This window comes from Ambystoma mexicanum, chromosome 12, assembly GCF_040938575.1.
Source record: "Ambystoma mexicanum isolate Mex_15411 chromosome 12, UKY_AmexF1_1, whole genome shotgun sequence".
Lineage (NCBI taxonomy): Eukaryota > Metazoa > Chordata > Amphibia > Caudata > Ambystomatidae > Ambystoma > Ambystoma mexicanum.
In genome coordinates this window covers 328,876,152-328,899,206 of record NC_090936.1, presented here as the reverse complement: position 1 = coordinate 328,899,206, position 23,055 = coordinate 328,876,152, and positions in this window count along the sequence as shown.

Below are 23,055 nucleotides of genomic sequence, written 5' to 3'. Positions count from 1 at the left end.
GCTTGAGGTGTGATATCCAACTCCTTCCCATTCCAATTCTGAGACCCTTCTTATACCATGAGACTTGATATCTCAATGCTTCTAATACCAAACCTGAGACCCGTCCTATAACATGAGATGTGATATCCAAATCCTTCCCCTTCCAAACCTTAGACCCTTCCTTTATCATGAGATGTGGTATCCAACTCCTTCCCATTCCAATCCTGAGACCCTTCCGATATCATGAGATTTGTTATCTCAATGCTTCTAATATCAAACTTGAGACCCTCCCTATAGCATGAGATGTGACATCCAAGTCCTTCCCATTCCAATCCTGAGACCCTTCCTATAGCATGAGATGTGATATCTCTATGCTTCTAATACCAAACCTGAGACCCTTCCAATAACATGAGATGGGATATCCAACTCCTTCCCATTCCAATCCTGAGACCCTTCCGATAGCAGAGATGTGATATCTCAATGCTTATACCAAACCTGAGACCCTTCCTATGGCCTGAGATGTCATATACAACTCCTTCCCATTCCAATCCTGAGACCCTTCCTTTAGCATGAGATGTGATATCTCAATGCTTATACCAAATCTGAGACCCTTCCTATAGCATGAGATGTGATATCCAAATCCTTCCCATTCCAATCCTGAGACCCTTCCTATAGCATGAGATGTGATATCTCAATGCTTATACCAAACCCGAGAGCCTACCTATAGCATGAGATGTGATATCCAAGTCCATCCCATTCCAATCCTTAGACCCTTCCTACAGCATGCGATGTGATATCTCAATGATTCTAATACCAAACCAGAGACTCTTACTATAACATGAGATGGGATATCCAACTCCTTCCCATTCCAATCTTGAGCCGCTTCCGATAGCAGAGATGTGATATCTCAATGCTTATACCAAACCTGAGACCCTTCCTATAACATGAGATGTGATATCCAACTCCTTCCCGTTCCAAACCTGAGACACTAACTATAGCATATGTGATATCCAACTCCTACCCATTCCAATCCTGAGACCCTTCCTATAGCAATAGATGTGATATCCAAATCCTTCCCATTCCAATCCTGAGACCCTTCCTATAACATGAGATGTGATATCCAACTCCTTCCCATTCCAACCTGAGACACTTCCTATAGCATGAGAAGGGATATCCAACTCCTTCCCAATCCAATCCTGAGACCCTTCCGATAGCAGAGATGTGATATCTCAATGCTTATACCAAACCTGAGACCCTTCTTATGGCATGAGATGTGATATCCAACTCCTTGCCATTCAAATCCTGAGACCCTTCCTATAGCATGAGAAGGGATATCCAACTCCTTCCCAATCCAATCCTGAGACCCTTCCGATAGCAGAGACGTGATATCTCAATGCTTCTACCAAACCTGAGACCCTTCCTTTAGCATGAGATGTGATATCCAAATCCTTCACATTCCAATCCTGAGACCCTTCCCATAGCATGAGATGTGATATCTCAATGCTTCTAATACCAAACCTGAGATCCCTCCTATGAGATGTGATATCCAACTCCTTCCCATTCCAACCCTGAGACCCTTACTATAGCATGAGATGTGATGTCTCAATGCTTCTAATACCAAACCTGAGATCCTTCCTATAAAATGAGATGTGATATCCAACTCCTTCCATTCCAATCCTGAGACCCGTCCTATAGCATGAGATGTGATATCTCAATGCTTATACCAAACCTGAGACCCTTCCTACAGCATGAGATGTGATATCCAACTACTTCCCATTCCAATCCTGAGACCCTTCCTATAGCATGAGATGTGATATCTCAATGCTTCTAATACCAAACCTGAGATCCTTCCTCTAACATGAAATGTGATATCCAACTCCTTCCCTTTCCAAACCTAAGAGCCTATCTATAGCATGAGATGTGATATCCAAGTCCTTCCCATTCCAACCCTTAGACCCTTCCTACAGCATGCAATATGATATCTCAATGATTCTAATAACAAACCTGAGACCCGTCCTATAACATGAGATGGGATATCCAACTCCTTCCCATTCCAATCCTGAGACACTTCCGATAGCAGAGATGTGATATCTCAATGCTTATACCAAACCTGAGACCCTTCCTATAACATGAGATGTGATATCCAAATCCTTCCCGTTCCAAACCTGAGACCCTTCCTTTAGCATGAGATGTGATATCCAGCTCCTTCCCATTCCAATCCTGAGACACTTCCGATAGCATGAGATGTGATATCTCAATGCTTCTAATATCAAAACTGAGACCCTCCCTATAGCATGATATGTGATATCTAAGTCCTTCCCATTCCAATCCTGAGACCCTCCCTATAGCATGATATGTGATATCTAAGTCCTTCCCATTCCAATCCTGAGACCCTTCCTATAGCATGAGGTATGATATCTCAATACTTCTAATACCAAACGTGAGATCCTTCCGATAACATGAGATGTGATATCCAAATCCTTCCCCTTCCAAACCTGAGACCCTCCCTTTAGCATGAGATGTGATATCCAACTCCTTCCCATTCCAATCCTGAGACCCTTCTGATAGCATGAGATGTGATATCTCAATGCTTCTAATACCAAACCTGAGATCCTTCCGATAGCATGAGATGTGATATCTCAATGCTTCTAATACCAAACCTGAGATCCTTCCTATAACATGAGATGTGATATCCAAATCCTTCCCCTTCCAAACCTGAGACCCTCCCTTTAGCATGAGATGTGATATCCAACTCCTTCCCATTCCATTCCTGAGACCCTTCTGATAGCATGAGATGTGATATCTCAATGCCTCTAATACCAAACCTAAGATCCTTCCTCTAACATGAAATGTGATATCCAACTCCTTCCCTTTCCAAACCTAAGAGCCTATCTATAGCATGAGATGTGATATCCAAGTCCTTCCCGTTCCAATCCTTAGACCCTTCCTACAGCATGCAATATGATATCTCAATGATTCTAATAACAAACCTGAGACCTGTCCTATAGCATGAGATATGATATCCAAGTCCTTCCCATTCCAATCCTGAGACCCTTCCTATAACATGAAATGTGATATCCAACTCCTTCCCATTCCAACCTGAGACCCTTCCTATAGCATGAGATGGGATATCCAACTTCTTCCAAATCCAATACTGATACCCTTCCGATAGCATGAGATGTGATATCCCAATGCTTCTACCAAACCTGAGACCCATACTATGGCATGAGATGTGATATCAAACTCCTTCCCATTCCAATCCTGAGACCCTTCCTATAGCTTGAGGTGTGATATCCAACTAATTCCCATTCCAATTCTGAGACCCTTCTTATACCATGAGACTTGATATCTCAATGCTTCTAATACCAAACCTGAGACCCGTCCTATAACATGAGATGTGATATCCAAATCCTTCCCCTTCCAAACCTTAGACCCTTCCTTTATCATGAGATGTGGTATCCAACAACTTCCCATTCCAATCCTGAGACCCCTCCGATATCATGAGATTTGTTATCTCAATGCTTCTAATATCAAACTTGAGACCCTCCCTATAGCATGAGATGTGACATCCAAGTCCTTCCCATTCCAATCCTGAGACCCTTCCTATAGCATGAGATGTGATATCTCTATGCTTCTAATACCAAACCTGAGACCCTTCCTATAACATGAGATGGGATATCCAACTCCTTCCCATTCCAATCCTGAGACCCTTCCGATAGCAGAGATGTGATATCTCAATGCTTATACCAAACCTGAGACCCTTCCTATGGCCTGAGATGTCATATACAACTCCTTCCGATTCCAATCCTGAGACCCTTCCTTTAGCATGAGATGTGATATCTCTATGCTTATACCAAATCTGAGACCCTTCCTATAGCATGAGATGTGATATCTAAATCCTTCCAATTCCAATCCTGAGACCCTTCCTATAGCATGAGATGTGATATCTCAATGCTTATACCAAACCTGAGAGCCTACCTATAGCATGAGATGTGATATCCAAGTCCATCCCATTCCAATCCTTAGACCCTTCCTACAGCATGCGATGTGATATCTCAATGATTCTAATACCAAACCAGAGACTCTTACTATAACATGAGATGGGATATCCAACTCCTTCCCATTCCAATCCTGAGCCGCTTCCGATAGCAGAGATGTGATATCTCAATGCTTATACCAAACATGAGACCCTTCCTATAACATGAGATGTGATATCCAACTCCTTCCCGTTCCAAACCTGAGACACTAACTATAGCATATGTGATATCCAACTCCTTCCCATTCCAAACATGAGACCCTTCCTATAGCAAGAAAGTAATATCCAAATCCTTCCCATTCCAATCCTGAGACCCTTCCTATAACATGAGATGTGATATCCAACTCCTTCCCATTCAAATCCTGAGACCCTTCCTATAGCATGAGAAGGGATATCCAACTCCTTCCCAATCCAATCCTGAGACCCTTCCGATAGCAGAGATCGGATATCTCAATGCTTCTACCAAACCTGAGACCCTTCCTTTAGCATGAGATGTGATATCTCAATGCTTCTAATACCAAACCTGAGATCCTTCCGATAGCATGAGATGTGATATCTCAATGCTTCTAATACCAAACCTGAGATCCTTCCTATAACATGAGATGTGATATCCAAATCCTTCTCCTTCCAAACCTGAGACCCTCCCTTTAGCATGAGATGTGATATCCAACTCCTTCCCATTCCATTCCTGAGACCCTTCTGATAGCATGAGATGTGATATCTCAATGCCTCTAATACCAAACCTGAGATCCTACCTCTAACATGAAATGTGATATCCAACTCTTTCCCCTTCCAAACCTGAGAGCCTTCCTATAGCATGAGATGTGATATCCAAGTCCTTCCCATTCCAATCCTGAGACCCTTCCTATAGCTTGAGATGTGATATCCAACTCCTTCCCATTCCAATTCTGAGACCCTTCCTATACTCTGAGACTTGATATCTCAATGCTTCTAATACCAAACCTGAGACCCGTAATATAACATGAGATGTGATATCCATATCCTTCCCCTTCCAAACCTTAGAACCTTCCTTTATCATGAGATGTGATATCCAACTCCTTCCCATTCCAATCCTGAGACCCTTCCGATATCATGAGATGTGATATCTCAAAGCTTCTAATATCAAACTTGAGACCCTCCCTATAGCATGAGATGTGATATCCAAGTCCTTCCCATTCCAATCCTGAGACCCTTCCTATAGCATGAGATGTGATATCTCAATGCTTCTAATACCAAACCTGAGACCCTTCCTATAACATGAGATGGGAATATCCAACTCCTTCCCATTCCAATCCTGAGACCCTTCGATAGCAGAGATGTGATATCTCAATGCTTATACCAAACCTGAGACCCTTCCTATGGCATGAGATGTGATATCCAACTCCTTGCCATTCAAATCCTGAGACCCTTCCTATAGCATGAGAAGGGATATCCAACTCCTTCCCAATCCAATCCTGAGACCCTTCCGATAGCAGAGACGTGATATCTCAATGCTTCTACCAAACCTGAGACCCTTCCTTTAGCATGAGATGTGATATCCAAATCCTTCACATTCCAATCCTGAGACCCTTCCTATAGCGTGAGATGTGATATCTCAATGCTTCTAATACCAAACCTGAGATCCTTCCTATAACATGAGATGTGATATCCAATTCCTTCCCATTCCAAACCTGAGACCCTTCCTATTGGATGAGATGTGATATCCAACTCCTTCCCATTCCAACCCTGAGACCACTCCTATAGCATGAGATGTGATGTCTCAATGCTTCTAATACCAAACCTGAGATCCTTCCTATAACATGAGATGTGATATCCAACTCCTTCCATTCCAATCCTGAGACCTGTCCTATAGCATGAGATGTGATATCTCAATGCTTATACCAAACCTGAGACCCTTCCTATAGCATGAGATGTGATATCCAACTACTTCCCATTCCAATCCTGAGACCCTTCCTATAGCAAGAGATGTGATATCTCAATGCTTCTAATACCAAACCTGAGATCCTTCCTCTAACATGAAATGTGATATCCAACTACTTCCCATTCCAATCCTGAGACCCTTCCTATAGCATGGGATGTGATATCTCAATGCTTCTAATACCAAACCTAAGATCCTTCCTCTAACATGAAATGTGATATCCAACTCCTTCCCTTTCCAAACCTAAGAGCCTATCTATAGCATGAGATGTGATATCCAAGTCCTTCCCGTTCCAATCCTTAGACCCTTCCTACAGCATGCAATATGATATCTCAATGATTCTAATAACAAACCTGAGACCTGTCCTATAGCATGAGATATGATATCCAAGTCCTTCCCATTCCAATCCTGAGACCCTTCCTATAACATGAAATGTGATATCCAACTCCTTCCCATTCCAACCTGAGACCCTTCCTATAGCATGAGATGGGATATCCAACTTCTTCCAAATCCAATACTGATACCCTTCCGATAGCATGAGATGTGATATCCCAATGCTTCTACCAAACCTGAGACCCATACTATGGCATGAGATGTGATATCAAACTCCTTCCCATTCCAATCCTGAGACCCTTCCTATAGCTTGAGGTGTGATATCCAACTCCTTCCCATTCCAATTCTGAGACCCTTCTTATACCATGAGACTTGATATCTCAATGCTTCTAATACCAAACCTGAGACCCGTCCTATAACATGAGATGTGATATCCAAATCCTTCCCCTTCCAAACCTTAGACCCTTCCTTTATCATGAGATGTGGTATCCAACAACTTCCCATTCCAATCCTGAGACCCCTCCGATATCATGAGATTTGTTATCTCAATGCTTCTAATATCAAACTTGAGACCCTCCCTATAGCATGAGATGTGACATCCAAGTCCTTCCCATTCCAATCCTGAGACCCTTCCTATAGCATGAGATGTGATATCTCTATGCTTCTAATACCAAACCTGAGACCCTTCCTATAACATGAGATGGGATATCCAACTCCTTCCCATTCCAATCCTGAGACCCTTCCGATAGCAGAGATGTGATATCTCAATGCTTATACCAAACCTGAGACCCTTCCTATGGCCTGAGATGTCATATACAACTCCTTCCGATTCCAATCCTGAGACCCTTCCTTTAGCATGAGATGTGATATCTCTATGCTTATACCAAATCTGAGACCCTTCCTATAGCATGAGATGTGATATCTAAATCCTTCCAATTCCAATCCTGAGACCCTTCCTATAGCATGAGATGTGATATCTCAATGCTTATACCAAACCTGAGAGCCTACCTATAGCATGAGATGTGATATCCAAGTCCATCCCATTCCAATCCTTAGACCCTTCCTACAGCATGCGATGTGATATCTCAATGATTCTAATACCAAACCAGAGACTCTTACTATAACATGAGATGGGATATCCAACTCCTTCCCATTCCAATCCTGAGCCGCTTCCGATAGCAGAGATGTGATATCTCAATGCTTATACCAAACATGAGACCCTTCCTATAACATGAGATGTGATATCCAACTCCTTCCCGTTCCAAACCTGAGACACTAACTATAGCATATGTGATATCCAACTCCTTCCCATTCCAAACATGAGACCCTTCCTATAGCAAGAAAGTAATATCCAAATCCTTCCCATTCCAATCCTGAGACCCTTCCTATAACATGAGATGTGATATCCAACTCCTTCCCATTCAAATCCTGAGACCCTTCCTATAGCATGAGAAGGGATATCCAACTCCTTCCCAATCCAATCCTGAGACCCTTCCGATAGCAGAGATCGGATATCTCAATGCTTCTACCAAACCTGAGACCCTTCCTTTAGCATGAGATGTGATATCCAAATCCTTCACATTCCAATCCTGAGACCCTTCCTATAGCATGAGATGTGATATCTCAATGCTTCTAATACCAAACCTGAGATCCTTCCTATAACATGAGATGTGATATCCAATTCCTTCCCATTCCAAACCTGAGACCCTTCCTATTGGATGAGATGCGATATCCAACTCCTTCCCATTCCAACCCTGAGACCCTTCCTATAGCATGAGATGTGATGTCTCAATGCTTCTAATACCAAACCTGAGATCCTTCCTATAACATGAGATGTGATATCCAACTCCTTCCATTCCAATCCTGAGACCCGTCCTATAGCATGAGATGTGATATCTCAATGCTTATACCAAACCTGAGACCCTTCCTATAGCATGAGATGTGATATCCAACTACTACCCATTCCAATCCTGAGACCCTTCCTATAGCATGAGATGTGATATCTCAATGCTTCTAATACCAAACCTGAGATCCTTCCTCTAACATGAAATGTGATATCCAACTCCTTCCCTTTCCAAACCTAAGAGCCTATCTATAGCATGAGATGTGATATCCAAGTCCTTCCCATTCCAATCCTTAGACCCTTCCTACAGCATGCAATATGATATCTCAATGATTCTAATAACAAACCTGAGACCCGTCCTATAGCATGAGATATGATATCCAAGTCCTTCCCATTCCAATCCTGAGACCCTTCCTATAACATGAAATGTGATATCCAACTCCTTCCCATTCCAACCTGAGACTCTTCCTATAGCATGAGATGGGATATCCAACTTCTTCCAAATCCAATACTGATACCCTTCCGATAGCATGAGATGTGATGTCCCAATGCTTCTACCAAACCTGAGACCCATACTATGGCATGAGATGTGATATCAAACTCCTTCCCATTCCAATCCTGAGACCCTTCCTATAGCTTGAGGTGTGATATCCAACTCCTTCCCATTCCAATTCTGAGACCCTCTTATACCATGAGACTTGATATCTCAATGCTTCTAATACCAAACCTGAGACCCGTCCTATAACATGAGATGTGATATCCAAATCCTTCCCCTTCCAAACCTTAGACCCTTCCTTTATCATGAGATGTGGTATCCAACTCCTTCCCATTCCAATCCTGAGACCCTTCCGATATCATGAGATTTGTTATCTCAATGCTTCTAATATCAAACTTGAGACCCTCCCTATAGCATGAGATGTGACATCCAAGTCCTTCCCATTCCAATCCTGAGACCCTTCCTATAGCATGAGATGTGATATCTCTATGCTTCTAATACCAAACCTGAGACCCTTCCTATAACATGAGATGGGATATCCAACTCCTTCCCATTCCAATCCTGAGACCCTTCCGATAGCAGAGATGTGATATCTCAATGCTTATACCAAACCTGAGACCCTTCCTATGGCCTGAGATATCATATACAACTCCTTCCCATTCCAATCCTGAGACCCTTCCTTTAGCATGAGATGTGATATCTCAATGCTTATACCAAATCTGAGACCCTTCCTATAGCATGAGATGTGATATCCAAATCCTTCCCATTCCAATCCTGAGACCCTTCCTATAGCATGAGATGTGATATCTCAATGCTTATACCAAACCTGAGAGCCTACCTATAGCATGAGATGTGATATCCAAGTCCATCCCATTCCAATCCTTAGACCCTTCCTACAGCATGCGATGTGATATCTCAATGCTTCTAATACCAAACCTGAGATCCTTCCTCTAACATGAAATGTGATATCCAACTCCTTCCCTTTCCAAACCTAAGAGCCTATCTATAGCATGATATGTGATATCCAAGTCCTTCCCATTCCAACCCTTAGACCCTTCCTACAGCATGCAATATGATATCTCAATGATTCTAATAACAAACCTGAGACCCGTCCTATAACATGAGATGGGATATCCAACTCCTTCCCATTCCAATCCTGAGACACTTCCGATAGCAGAGATGTGATATCTCAATGCTTATACCAAACCTGAGACCCTTCCTATAACATGAGATGTGATATCCAAATCCTTCCCGTTCCAATCCTGAGACCCTTCCTTTAGCATGAGATGTGATATCCAGCTCCTTCCCATTCCAATCCTGAGACACTTCCGATAGCATGAGATGTGATATCTCAATGCTTCTAATATCAAAACTGAGACCCTCCCTATAGCATGATATGTGATATCTAAGTCCTTCCCATTCCAATCCTGAGACCCTCCCTATAGCATGATATGTGATATCTAAGTCCTTCCCATTCCAATCCTGAGACCCTTCCTATAGCATGAGATATGATATCTCAATACTTCTAATACCAAACGTGAGATCCTTCCGATAACATGAGATGTGATATCCAAATCCTTCCCCTTCCAAACCTGAGACCCTCCCTATAACATGAAATGTGATATCCAACTCCTTCCCATTCCAACCTGAGACCCTTCCTATAGCATGAGATGGGATATCCAACTTCTTCCAAATCCAATACTGATACCCTTCCGATAGCATGAGATGTGATGTCCCAATGCTTCTACCAAACCTGAGACCCATACTATGGCATGAGATGTGATATCAAACTCCTTCCCATTCCAATCCTGAGACCCTTCCTATAGCTTGAGGTGTGACATCCAACTCCTTCCCATTCCAATTCTGAGACCCTCTTATACCATGAGACTTGATATCTCAATGCTTCTAATACCAAACCTGAGACCCGCCCTATAACATGAGATGTGATATCCAAATCCTTCCCCTTCCAAACCTTAGACCCTTCCTTTATCATGAGATGTGGTATCCAACTCCTTCCCATTCCAATCCTGAGACCCTTCCGATATCATGAGATTTGTTATCTCAATGCTTCTAATATCAAACTTGAGACCCTCCCTATAGCATGAGATGTGACATCCAAGTCCTTCCCATTCCAATCCTGAGACCCTTCCTATAGCATGAGATGTGATATCTCTATGCTTCTAATACCAAACCTGAGACCCTTCCTATAACATGAGATGGGATATCCAACTCCTTCCCATTCCAATCCTGAGACCCTTCCGATAGCAGAGATGTGATATCTCAATGCTTATACCAAACCTGAGACCCTTCCTATGGCCTGAGATGTCATATACAACTCCTTCCCATTCCAATCCTGAGACCCTTCCTTTAGCATGAGATGTGATATCTCAATGCTTATACCAAATCTGAGACCCTTCCTATAGCATGAGATGTGATATCCAAATCCTTCCCATTCCAATCCTGAGACCCTTCCTATAGCATGAGATGTGATATCTCAATGCTTATACCAAACCTGAGAGCCTACCTATAGCATGAGATGTGATATCCAAGTCCATCCCATTCCAATCCTTAGACCCTTCCTACAGCATGCGATGTGATATCTCAATGCTTCTAATACCAAACCTGAGATCCTTCCTCTAACATGAAATGTGATATCCAACTCCTTCCCTTTCCAAACCTAAGAGCCTATCTATAGCATGATATGTGATATCCAAGTCCTTCCCATTCCAACCCTTAGACCCTTCCTACAGCATGCAATATGATATCTCAATGATTCTAATAACAAACCTGAGACCCGTCCTATAACATGAGATGGGATATCCAACTCCTTCCCATTCCAATCCTGAGACACTTCCGATAGCAGAGATGTGATATCTCAATGCTTATACCAAACCTGAGACCCTTCCTATAACATGAGATGTGATATCCAAATCCTTCCCGTTCCAAACCTGAGACCCTTCCTTTAGCATGAGATGTGATATCCAGCTCCTTCCCATTCCAATCCTGAGACACTTCCGATAGCATGAGATGTGATATCTCAATGCTTCTAATATCAAAACTGAGACCCTCCCTATAGCATATGTGATATCTAAGTCCTTCCCATTCCAATCCTGAGACCCTCCCTATAGCATGATATGTGATATCTAAGTCCTTCCCATTCCAATCCTGAGACCCTTCCTATAGCATGAGATATGATATCTCAATACTTCTAATACCAAACGTGAGATCCTTCCGATAACATGAGATGTGATATCCAAATCCTTCCCCTTCCAAACCTGAGACCCTCCCTTTAGCATGAGATGTGATATCCAACTCCTTCCCATTCCAATCCTGAGACCCTTCTGATAGCATGAGATGTGATATCTCAATGCTTCTAATACCAAACCTGAGATCCTTCCGATAGCATGAGATGTGATATCTCAATGCTTCTAATACCAAACCTGAGATCCTTCCTATAACATGAGATGTGATATCCAAATCCTTCCCCTTCCAAACCTGAGACCCTCCCTTTAGCATGAGATGTGATATCCAACTCCTTCCCATTCCATTCCTGAGACCCTTCTGATAGCATGAGATGTGATATCTCAATGCCTCTAATACCAAACCTGAGATCCTACCTCTAACATGAAATGTGATATCCAACTCTTTCCCCTTCCAAACCTGAGAGCCTTCCTATAGCATGAGATGTGATATCCAAGTCCTTCCCATTCCAATCCTGAGACCCTTCCTATAGCTTGAGATGTGATATCCAACTCCTTCCCATTCTAATTCTGAGACCCTTCCTATACTCTGAGACTTGATATCTCAATGCTTCTAATACCAAACCTGAGACCCGTAATATAACATGAGATGTGATATCCAAATCCTTCCCCTTCCAAACCTTAGACCCTTCCTTTATCATGAGATGTGATATCCAACTCCTTCCCATTCCAATCCTGAGACCCTTCCGATATCATGAGATGTGATATCTCAAAGCTTCTAATATCAAACTTGAGACCCTCCCTATAGCATGAGATGTGATATCCAAGTCCTTCCCATTCCAATCCTGAGACCCTTCCTATAGCATGAGATGTGATATCTCAATGCTTCTAATACCAAACCTGAGACCCTTCCTATAACATGAGATGGGAATATCCAACTCCTTCCCATTCCAATCCTGAGACCCTTCCGATAGCAGAGATGTGATATCTCAATGCTTATACCAAACCTGAGACCGTTCCTATGGCATGAGATGTGATATCCAACTCCTTGCCATTCAAATCCTGAGACCCTTCCTATAGCATGAGAAGGGATATCCAACTCCTTCCCAATCCAATCCTGAGACCCTTCCGATAGCAGAGACGTGATATCTCAATGCTTCTACCAAACCTGAGACCCTTCCTTTAGCATGAGATGTGATATCCAAATCCTTCACATTCCAATCCTGAGACCCTTCCTATAGCATGAGATGTGATATCTCAATGCTTCTAATACCAAACCTGAGATCCTTCCTATAACATGAGGTGTGATATCCAACTCCTTCCATTCCAATCCTGAGACCCGTCCTATAGCATGAGATGTGATATCTCAATGCTTATACCAAACCTGAGACCCTTCCGATAGCAGAGACGTGATATCTCAATGCTTCTACCAAACCTGAGACCCTTCCTATAACATGAGATGTGATATCCAATTCCTTCCCATTCCAAACCTGAGACCCTTCCTATTGGATGAGATGTGATATCCAACTCCTTCCCATTCCAACCCTGAGACCCTTCCTATAGCATGAGATGTGATGTCGCAATGCTTCTAATACCAAACCTGAGATCCTTCCTATAACATGAGATGTGATTTCCAACTCCTTCCATTCCAATCCTGAGACCCGTCCTATAGCATGAGATGTGATATCTCAATGCTTATACCAAACCTGAGACCCTTCCTATAGCATGAGATGTGATATCCAACTACTTCCCATTCCAATCCTGAGACCCTTCCTATAGCATGAGATGTGATATCTCAATGCTTCTAATACCAAACCTGAGATCCTTCCTCTAACATGAAATGTGATATCCAACTCCTTCCCTTTCCAAACCTAAGAGCCTATCTATAGCTTGAGATGTGATATCCAAGTCCTTCCCGTTCCAATCCTTAGACCCTTCCTACAGCATGCAATATGATATCTCAATGATTCTAATAACAAACCTGAGACCTGTCCTATAGCATGAGATATGATATCCAAGTCCTTCCCATGCCAATCCTGAGACCCTTCCTATAACATGAAATGTGATATCCAACTCCTTCCCATTCCAACCTGAGACCCTTCCTATAGCATGAGATGGGATATCCAACTTCTTCCAAATCCAATACTGATACCCTTCCGATAGCATGAGATGTGATATCCCAATGCTTCTACCAAACCTGAGACCCATACTATGGCATGAGATGTGATATCAAACTCCTTCCCATTCCAATCCTGAGACCCTTCCTATAGCTTGAGGTGTGATATCCAACTCCTTCCCATTCCAATTCTGAGACCCTTCTTATACCATGAGACTTGATATCTCAATGCTTCTAATACCAAACCTGAGACCCGTCCTATAACATGAGATGTGATATCCAAATCCTTCCCCTTCCAAACCTTAGACCCTTCCTTTATCATGAGATGTGGTATCCAACTCCTTCCCATTCCAATCCTGAGACCCTTCCGATATCATGAGATTTGTTATCTCAATGCTTCTAATATCAAACTTGAGACCCTCCCTATAGTATGAGATGTGACATCCAAGTCCTTCCCATTCCAATCCTGAGACCCTTCCTATAGCATGAGATGTGATATCTCGATGCTTCTAATACCAAACCTGAGACCCTTCCTATAACATGAGATGGGATATCCAACTCCTTCCCATTCCAATCCTGAGACCCTTCCGATAGCAGAGATGTGATATCTCAATGCTTATACCAAACCTGAGACCCTTCCTATGGCCTGAGATGTCATATACAACTCCTTCCCATTCCAATCCTGAGACCCTTCCTTTAGCATGAGATGTGATATCTCAATGCTTATTCCAAATCTGAGACCCTTCCTATAGCATGAGATGTGATATCCAAATCCTTCCCATTCCAATCCTGAGACCCTTCCTATAGCATGAGATGTGATATCTCAATGCTTATACCAAACCTGAGAGCCTACCTTTAGCATGAGATGTGATATCCAAGTCCATCCCATTCCAATCCTTAGACCCTTCCTACAGCATGCAATGTGATATCTCAATGATTCTAATACCAAACCAGAGACTCTTACTATAACATGAGATGGGATATCCAACTCCTTCCCATTCCAATCCTGAGCCGCTTCCGATAGCAGAGATGTGATATCTCAATGCTTATACCAAACCTGAGACCCTTCCTATAACATGAGATGTGATATCCAACTCGTTCCCGTTCCAAACCTGAGACACTAACTATAGCATATGTGATATCCAACTCCTTCCCATTCCAAACATGAGACCCTTCCTATAGCAAGAAAGTAATATCCAACTCCTACCCATTCCAATCCTGAGACCCTTCCTATAGCAAGAGATGTGATATCCAAATCCTTCCCATTCCAATCCTGAGACCCTTCCTATAACATGAGATGTGATATCCAACTCCTTCCCATTCCAACCTGAGACACTTCCCATAGCATGAGAAGGGATATCCAACTCCTTCCCAATCCAATCCTGAGACCCTTCCGATAGCAGAGATGTGATATCTCAATGCTTATACCAAACCTGAGACCTTTCCTATGGCATGAGATGTGATATCCAACTCCTTGCCATTCAAATCCTGAGACCCTTCCTATAGCATGAGAAGGGATATCCAACTCCTTCCCAATCCAATCCTGAGACCCTTCCGATAGCAGAGACGTGATATCTCAATGCTTCTACCAAACCTGAGACCCTTCCTTTAGCATGAGATGTGATATCCAAATCCTTCACATTCCAATCCTGAGACCCTTCCTATAGCATGAGATGTGATATCTCAATGCTTCTAATACCAAACCTGAGATCCTTCCTATAACATGAGATGTGATATCCAATTCCTTCCCATTCCAAACCTGAGACCCTTCCTATTGGATGAGATGTGATATCCAACTCCTTCCCATTCCAACCCTGAGACCCTTCCTATAGCATGAGATGTGATGTCTCAATGCTTCTAATACCAAACCTGAGATCCTTCCTATAACATGAGATGTGATATCCAACTCCTTCCATTCCAATCCTGAGACCCGTCCTATAGCATGAGATGTGATATCTCAATGCTTATACCAAACCTGAGACCCTTCCTATAGCATGAGATGTGATATCCAACTACTTCCCATTCCAATCCTGAGACCCTTCCTATAGCATGAGATGTGATATCTCAATGCTTCTAATACCAAACCTGAGATCCTTCCTCTAACATGAAATGTGATATCCAACTCCTTCCCTTTCCAAACCTAAGAGCCTATCTATAGCATGAGATGTGATATCCAAGTCCTTCCCATTCCAACCCTTAGACCCTTCCTACAGTATGCAATATGATATCTCAATGATTCTAATAACAAACCTGAGACCCGTCCTATAGCATGAGATGGGATATCCAACTCCTTCCCATTCCAATCCTGAGACACTTCCGATAGCAGAGATGTGATATCTCAATGCTTATACCAAACCTGAGAGCCTACCTATAGCATGAGATGTGATATCCAAGTCCATCCCATTCCAATCCTTAGACCCTTCCTACAGCATGCGATGTGATATCTCAATGATTCTAATACCAAACCAGAGACTCTTACTATAACATGAGATGGGATATCCAACTCCTTCCCATTCCAATCCTGAGCCGCTTCCGATAGCAGAGATGTGATATCTCAATGCTTATACCAAACCTGAGACCCTTCCTATAACATGAGATGTGATATCCAACTCCTTCCCGTTCCAAACCTGAGACACTAACTATAGCATATGTGATATCCAACTCCTTCCCATTCCAAACATGAGACCCTTCCTATAGCAAGAAAGTAATATCCAACTCCTACCCATTCCAATCCTGAGACCCTTCCTATAGCAAGAGATGTGATATCCAAATCCTTCCCATTCCAATCCTGAGACCCTTCCTATAACATGAGATGTGATATCCAACTCCTTCCGATTCCAACCTGAGACACTTCCTATAGCATGAGAAGGGATATCCAACTCCTTCCCAATCCAATCCTGAGACCCTTCCGATAGCAGAGATGTGATATCTCAATGCTTATACCAAACCTGAGACCTTTCCTATGGCATGAGATGTGATATCCAATTCCTTCCCATTCCAAACCTGAGACCCTTCCTATTGGATGAGATGTGATATCCAACTCCTTCCCATTCCAACCCTGAGACCCTTCCTATAGCATGAGATGTGATGTCTCAATGCTTCTAATACCAAACCTGAGATCCTTCCTATAACATGAGATGTGATATCCAACTCCTTCCATTCCAATCCTGAGACCCGTCCTATAGCATGAGATGTGATATCTCAATGCTTATACCAAACCTGAGACCCTTCCTATAGCATGAGATGTGATATCCAACTACTTCCCATTCCAATCCTGAGACCCTTCCTATAGCATGAGATGTGATATCTCAATGCTTCTAATACCAAACCTGAGATCCTTCCTCTAACATGAAATGTGATATCCAACTCCTTCCCTTTCCAAACCTAAGAGCCTATCTATAGCATGAGATGTGATATCCAAGTCCTTCCCATTCCAACCCTTAGACCCTTCCTACAGCATGCAATATGATATCTCAATGATTCTAATAACAAACCTGAGACCCGTCCTATAACATGAGATGGGATATCCAACTCCTTCCCATTCCAATCCTGAGACACTTCCGATAGCAGAGATGTGATATCTCAATGCTTATACCAAACCTGAGACCCCTCCTATAACATGAGATGTGATATCCAAATCCTTCCCGTTCCAAACCTGAGACCCTTCCTTTAGCATGAGATGTGATATCCAGCTCCTTCCCATTCCAATCCTGAGACACTTCCGATAGCATGAGATGTGATATCTCAATGCTTCTAATATCAAAACTGAGACCCTCCCTATAGCATGATATGTGATATCTAAGTCCTTCCCATTCCAATCCTGAGACACTCCCTATAGCATGAGATGTGATATCCAACTCTTTCCCATTCCAATCCTGAGACCCTTCCTATAGCATGAGATATGATATCTCAATACTTTTAATACCAAACCTGAGATCCTTCCGATAGCATGAGATGTGATATCTCAATGCTTCTAATACCAAACCTGAGATCCTTCCTATAACATGAGATGTGATGTCCAAATCCTTCCCCTTCCAAACCTGAGACCCTCCCTTTAGCATGAGATGTGATATCCAACTCCTTCCCATTCCATTCCTGAGACCCTTCTGATAGCATGAGATGTGATATCTCAATGCCTCTAATACCAAACCTGAGATCCTACCTCTAACATGAAATGTGATATCCAACTCTTTCCCCTTCCAAACCTGAGAGCCTTCCTATAGCATGAGATGTGATATCCAAGTCCTTCCCATTCCAATCCTGAGACCCTTCCTATAGCTTGAGATGTGATATCCAACTCCTTCCCATTCCAATTCTGAGACCCTTCCTATACTCTGAGACTTGATATCTCAATGCTTCTAATACCAAACCTGAGACCCGTAATATAACATGAGATGTGATATCCAAATCCTTCCCCTTCCAAACCTTAGACCCTTCCTTTATCATGAGATGTGATATCCAACTCCTTCCCATTCCAATCCTGAGACCCTTCCGATATCATGAGATGTGATATCTCAAAGCTTCTAATATGAAACTTGAGACCCTCCCTATAGCATGAGATGTGATATCCAAGTCCTTCCCATTCCAATCCTGAGACCCTTCCTATAGCATGAGATGTGATATCTCAATGCTTCTAATACCAACCCTGAGACCCTTCCTATAACATGAGATGGGAATATCCAACTCCTTCCCATTCCAATCCTGAGACCCTTCCAATAGCAGAGATGTGATATCTCAATGCTTATACCAAACCTGAGACCCTTCCTATGGCATGAGATGTGATATCCAACTCCTTGCCATTCAAATCCTGAGACCCTTCCTATAGCATGAGAAGGGATATCCAACTCCTTCCCAATCCAATCCTGAGACCCTTCCGATAGCAGAGACGTGATATCTCAATGCTTCTACCAAACCTGAGACCCTTCCTTTAGCATGAGATGTGATATCCAAATCCTTCATATTCCAATCCTGAGACCCTTCCTATAGCATGAGATGTGATATCTCAATGCTTCTAATACCAAACCTGAGATCCTTCCTATAACATGAGATCTGATATCCAATTCCTTCCCATTCCAAACCTGAGACCCTTCCTATTGGATGAGATATGATATCCAACTCCTTCCCATTCCAACCCTGAGACCCTTCCTATAGCATGAGATGTGATGTCTCAATGCTTCTAATACCAAACCTGAGATCCTTCCTATAACATGAGATGTGATATCCAACTCCTTCCATTCCAATCCTGAGACCCGTCCTATAGCATGAGATGTGATATCTCAATGCTTATACCAAACCTGAGACCCTTCCTATAGCATGAGATGTGATATCCAACTACTTCCCATTCCAATCCTGAGACCCTTCCTTTAGCATGAGATGTGATATCTCAATGCTTCTAATACCAAACCTGAGATCCTTCCTCTAACATGAAATGTGATATCCAAGTCCTTCCCATTCCAATCCTGAGACCCTTCCTATAACATGATATGTGATATCCAACTCCTTCCCATTCCAACCTGAGACCCTTCCTATAGCATGAGATGGGATATCCAACTTCTTCCAAATCCAATACTGATACCCTTCCGATAGCATGAGATGTGATATCCCAATGCTTCTACCAAACCTGAGACCCATACTATGGCATGAGATGTGATATCAAACTCCTTCCCATTCCAATCCTGAGTCCCTTCCTATAGCTTGAGGTGTGATATCCAACTCCTTCCCATTCCAATTCTGAGACCCTTCTTATACCATGAGACTTGATATCTCAATGCTTCTAATACCAAACCTGAGACCCGTCCTATAACATGAGATGTGATATCCAAATCCTTCCCCTTCCAAACCTTAGACCCTTCCTTTATCATGAGATGTGATATCCAACTCCTTCCCATTCCAATCCTGAGACCCTTCCGATATCATGAGATTTGTTATCTCAATGCTTCTAATATCAAACTTGAGACCCTCCCTATAGCATGAGATGTGACATCCAAGTCCTTCCCATTCAAATCCTGAGACCCTTCCTATAGCATGAGATGTGATATCTCTATGCTTCTAATACCAAACCTGAGACCCTTCCTATAACATGAGATGGGATATCCAACTCCTTCCCATTACAATCCTGAGACCCTTCCGATAGCAGAGATGTGATATCTCAATGCTTATACCAAACCTGAGAACCTTCCTATGGCCTGAGATGTCATATACAACTCCTTCCCATTCCAATCCTGAGACCCTTCCTTTAGCATGAGATGTGATATCTCAATGCTTATACCAAATCCGAGACCCTTCCTATAGCATGAGATGTGATATCCAATTCCTTCCCATTCCAATCCTGAGACCCTTCCTATAGCATGAGATGTGATATCTCAATGCTTATACCAAACCTGAGAGCCTACCTATAGCATGAGATGTGATATCCAAGTCCATCCCATTCCAATCCTTAGACCCTTCCTACAGCATGCGATGTGATATCTCAATGATTCTAATACCAAACCAGAGACTCTTCCTATAACATGAGATGGGATATCCAACTCCTTCCCATTCCAATCCTGAGCCGCTTCCGATAGCAGAGATGTGATATCTCAATGCTTATACCAAACCTGAGACCCTTCCTATAACATGATATGTGATATCCAACTCCTTCCCGTTCCAAACCTGAGACACTAACTATAGCATATGTGATATCCAACTCCTTCCCATTCCAAACATGAGACCCTTCCTATAGCAAGAAAGTAATATCCAACTCGTACCCATTCCAATCCTGAGACCCTTCCTATAGCAAGAGATGTGATATCCAAATCCTTCCCATTCCAATCCTGAGACCCTTCCTATAACATGAGATGTGATATCCAACTCCTTGCCATTCCAACCTGAGACACTTCCTATAGCATGAGAAGGGATATCCAACTCCTTCCTAATCCAATCCTGAGACCCTTCCGATAGCAGAGATGTGATATCTCAATGCTTATACCAAACCTGAGACCCTTCCTATGGCATGAGATGTGATATCCAACTCCTTGCCATTCAAATCCTGAGACTCTTCCTATAGCATGAGATGTGATATCTCTATGCTTCTAATACCAAACCTGAGACCCTTCCTATAACATGAGATGGGATATCCAACTCCTTCCCATTCCAATCCTGAGACCCTTCCGATAGCAGAGATGTGATATCTCAATGCTTATACCAAACCTGAGAACCTTCCTATGGCCTGAGATGTCATATACAACTCGTTCCCATTCCAATCCTGAGACCCTTCCTTTAGCATGAGATGTGATATCTCAATGCTTATACCAAATCTGAGACCCTTCCTATAGCATGAGATGTGATATCCAATTCCTTCCCATTCCAATCCTGAGACCCTTCCTATAGCATGAGATGTGATATCTCAATGCTTATACCAAACCTGAGAGCCTACCTATAGCATGAGATGTGATATCCAAGTCCATCCCATTCCAATCCTTAGACCCTTCCTACAGCATGCGATGTGATATCTCAATGATTCTAATACCAAACCAGAGACTCTTCCTATAACATGAGATGGGATATCCAACTCCTTCCCATTCCAATCCTGAGCCGCTTCCGATAGCAGAGATGTGATATCTCAATGCTTATACCAAACCTGAGACCCTTCCTATAACATGCGATGTGATATCCAACTCCTTCCCGTTCCAAACCTGAGACACTAACTATAGCATATGTGATATCCAACTCCTTCCCATTCCAAACATGAGACCCTTCCTATAGCAAGAGATGTGATATCCAAATCCTTCCCATTCCAATCCTGAGACCCTTCCTATAACATGAGATGTGATATCCAACTCCTTCCCATTCCAACCTGAGACACTTCCTATAGCATGAGAAGGGATATCCAAATCCTTCCCAATCCAATCCTGAGACCCTTCCGATAGCAAAGATGTGATATCTCAATGCTTATACCAAACCTGAGACCCTTCCTATGGCATGAGATGTGATATCCAACTCCTTCCCAATCCAATCCTGAGACCCTTCCGATAGCAGAGACGTGATATCTCAATGCTTCTACCAAACCTGAGACCCTTCCTTTAGCATGAGATGTGATATCCAAATCCTTCACATTCCAATCCTGAGACCCTTCCCATAGCATGAGATGTGATATCTCAATGCTTCTAATACCAAACCTGAGATCCTTCCTATAACATGAGATGTGATATCCAATTCCTTCCCATTACAAACCTGAGACCCTTCCTATAGCATGAGATGTGATATCTCAATGCTTATACCAAACCTGAGACCCTTCCTATAGCATGAGATGTGATATCCAACTGCTTCCCATTCCAAATCTAAGAGCCTTCCAACAGCATGCAATATGATATCTCAATGATTCTAATAACAAACCTGAGACCCGTCCTATAACATGAGATGGGATATCCAACTCCTTCCCATTCCAATCCTGAGACACTTCCGATAGCAGAGATGTGATATCTCAATGCTTATACCAAACCTGAGACCCTTCCTATAACATGAGATGTGATATCCAAATCCTTCCCGTTCCAAACCTGTGACCCTTCCTTTAGCATGAGATGTGATATCCAGCACCTTCCCATTCCAATCCTGAGACACTTCCGATAGCATGAGATGTGATATCTCAATGCTTCTAATATCAAAACTGAGACCCTCCCTATAGCATGATATGTGATATCTAAGTCCTTCCCATTCTAATCCTGAGACCCTCCCTATAGCATGAGATGTGATATCCAACTCCTTCCCATTCCAATCCTGAGACCCTTCCTATAGCATGAGATATGATATCTCAATACTTCTAATACCAAACGTGAGATTCTTCCGATAACATGAGATGTGATATCCAAATCCTTCCCCTTCCAAACCTGAGACCCTCCCTTTAGCATGAGATGTGATATCCAACTCCTTCCTATTCCAATCCTGAAACTCTTCTGATAGCATGAGATGTGATATCTCAATGCTTCTAATACCAAACCTGAGATCCTTCCGATAGCATGAGATGTGATATCTCAATGCTTCTAATACCAAACCTGAGATCCTTCCTATAACATGAGATGTGATATCCAAATCCTTCCCCTTCCAAACCTGAGACCCTCCCTTTAGCATGAGATGTGATATCCAACTCCTTCCCATTC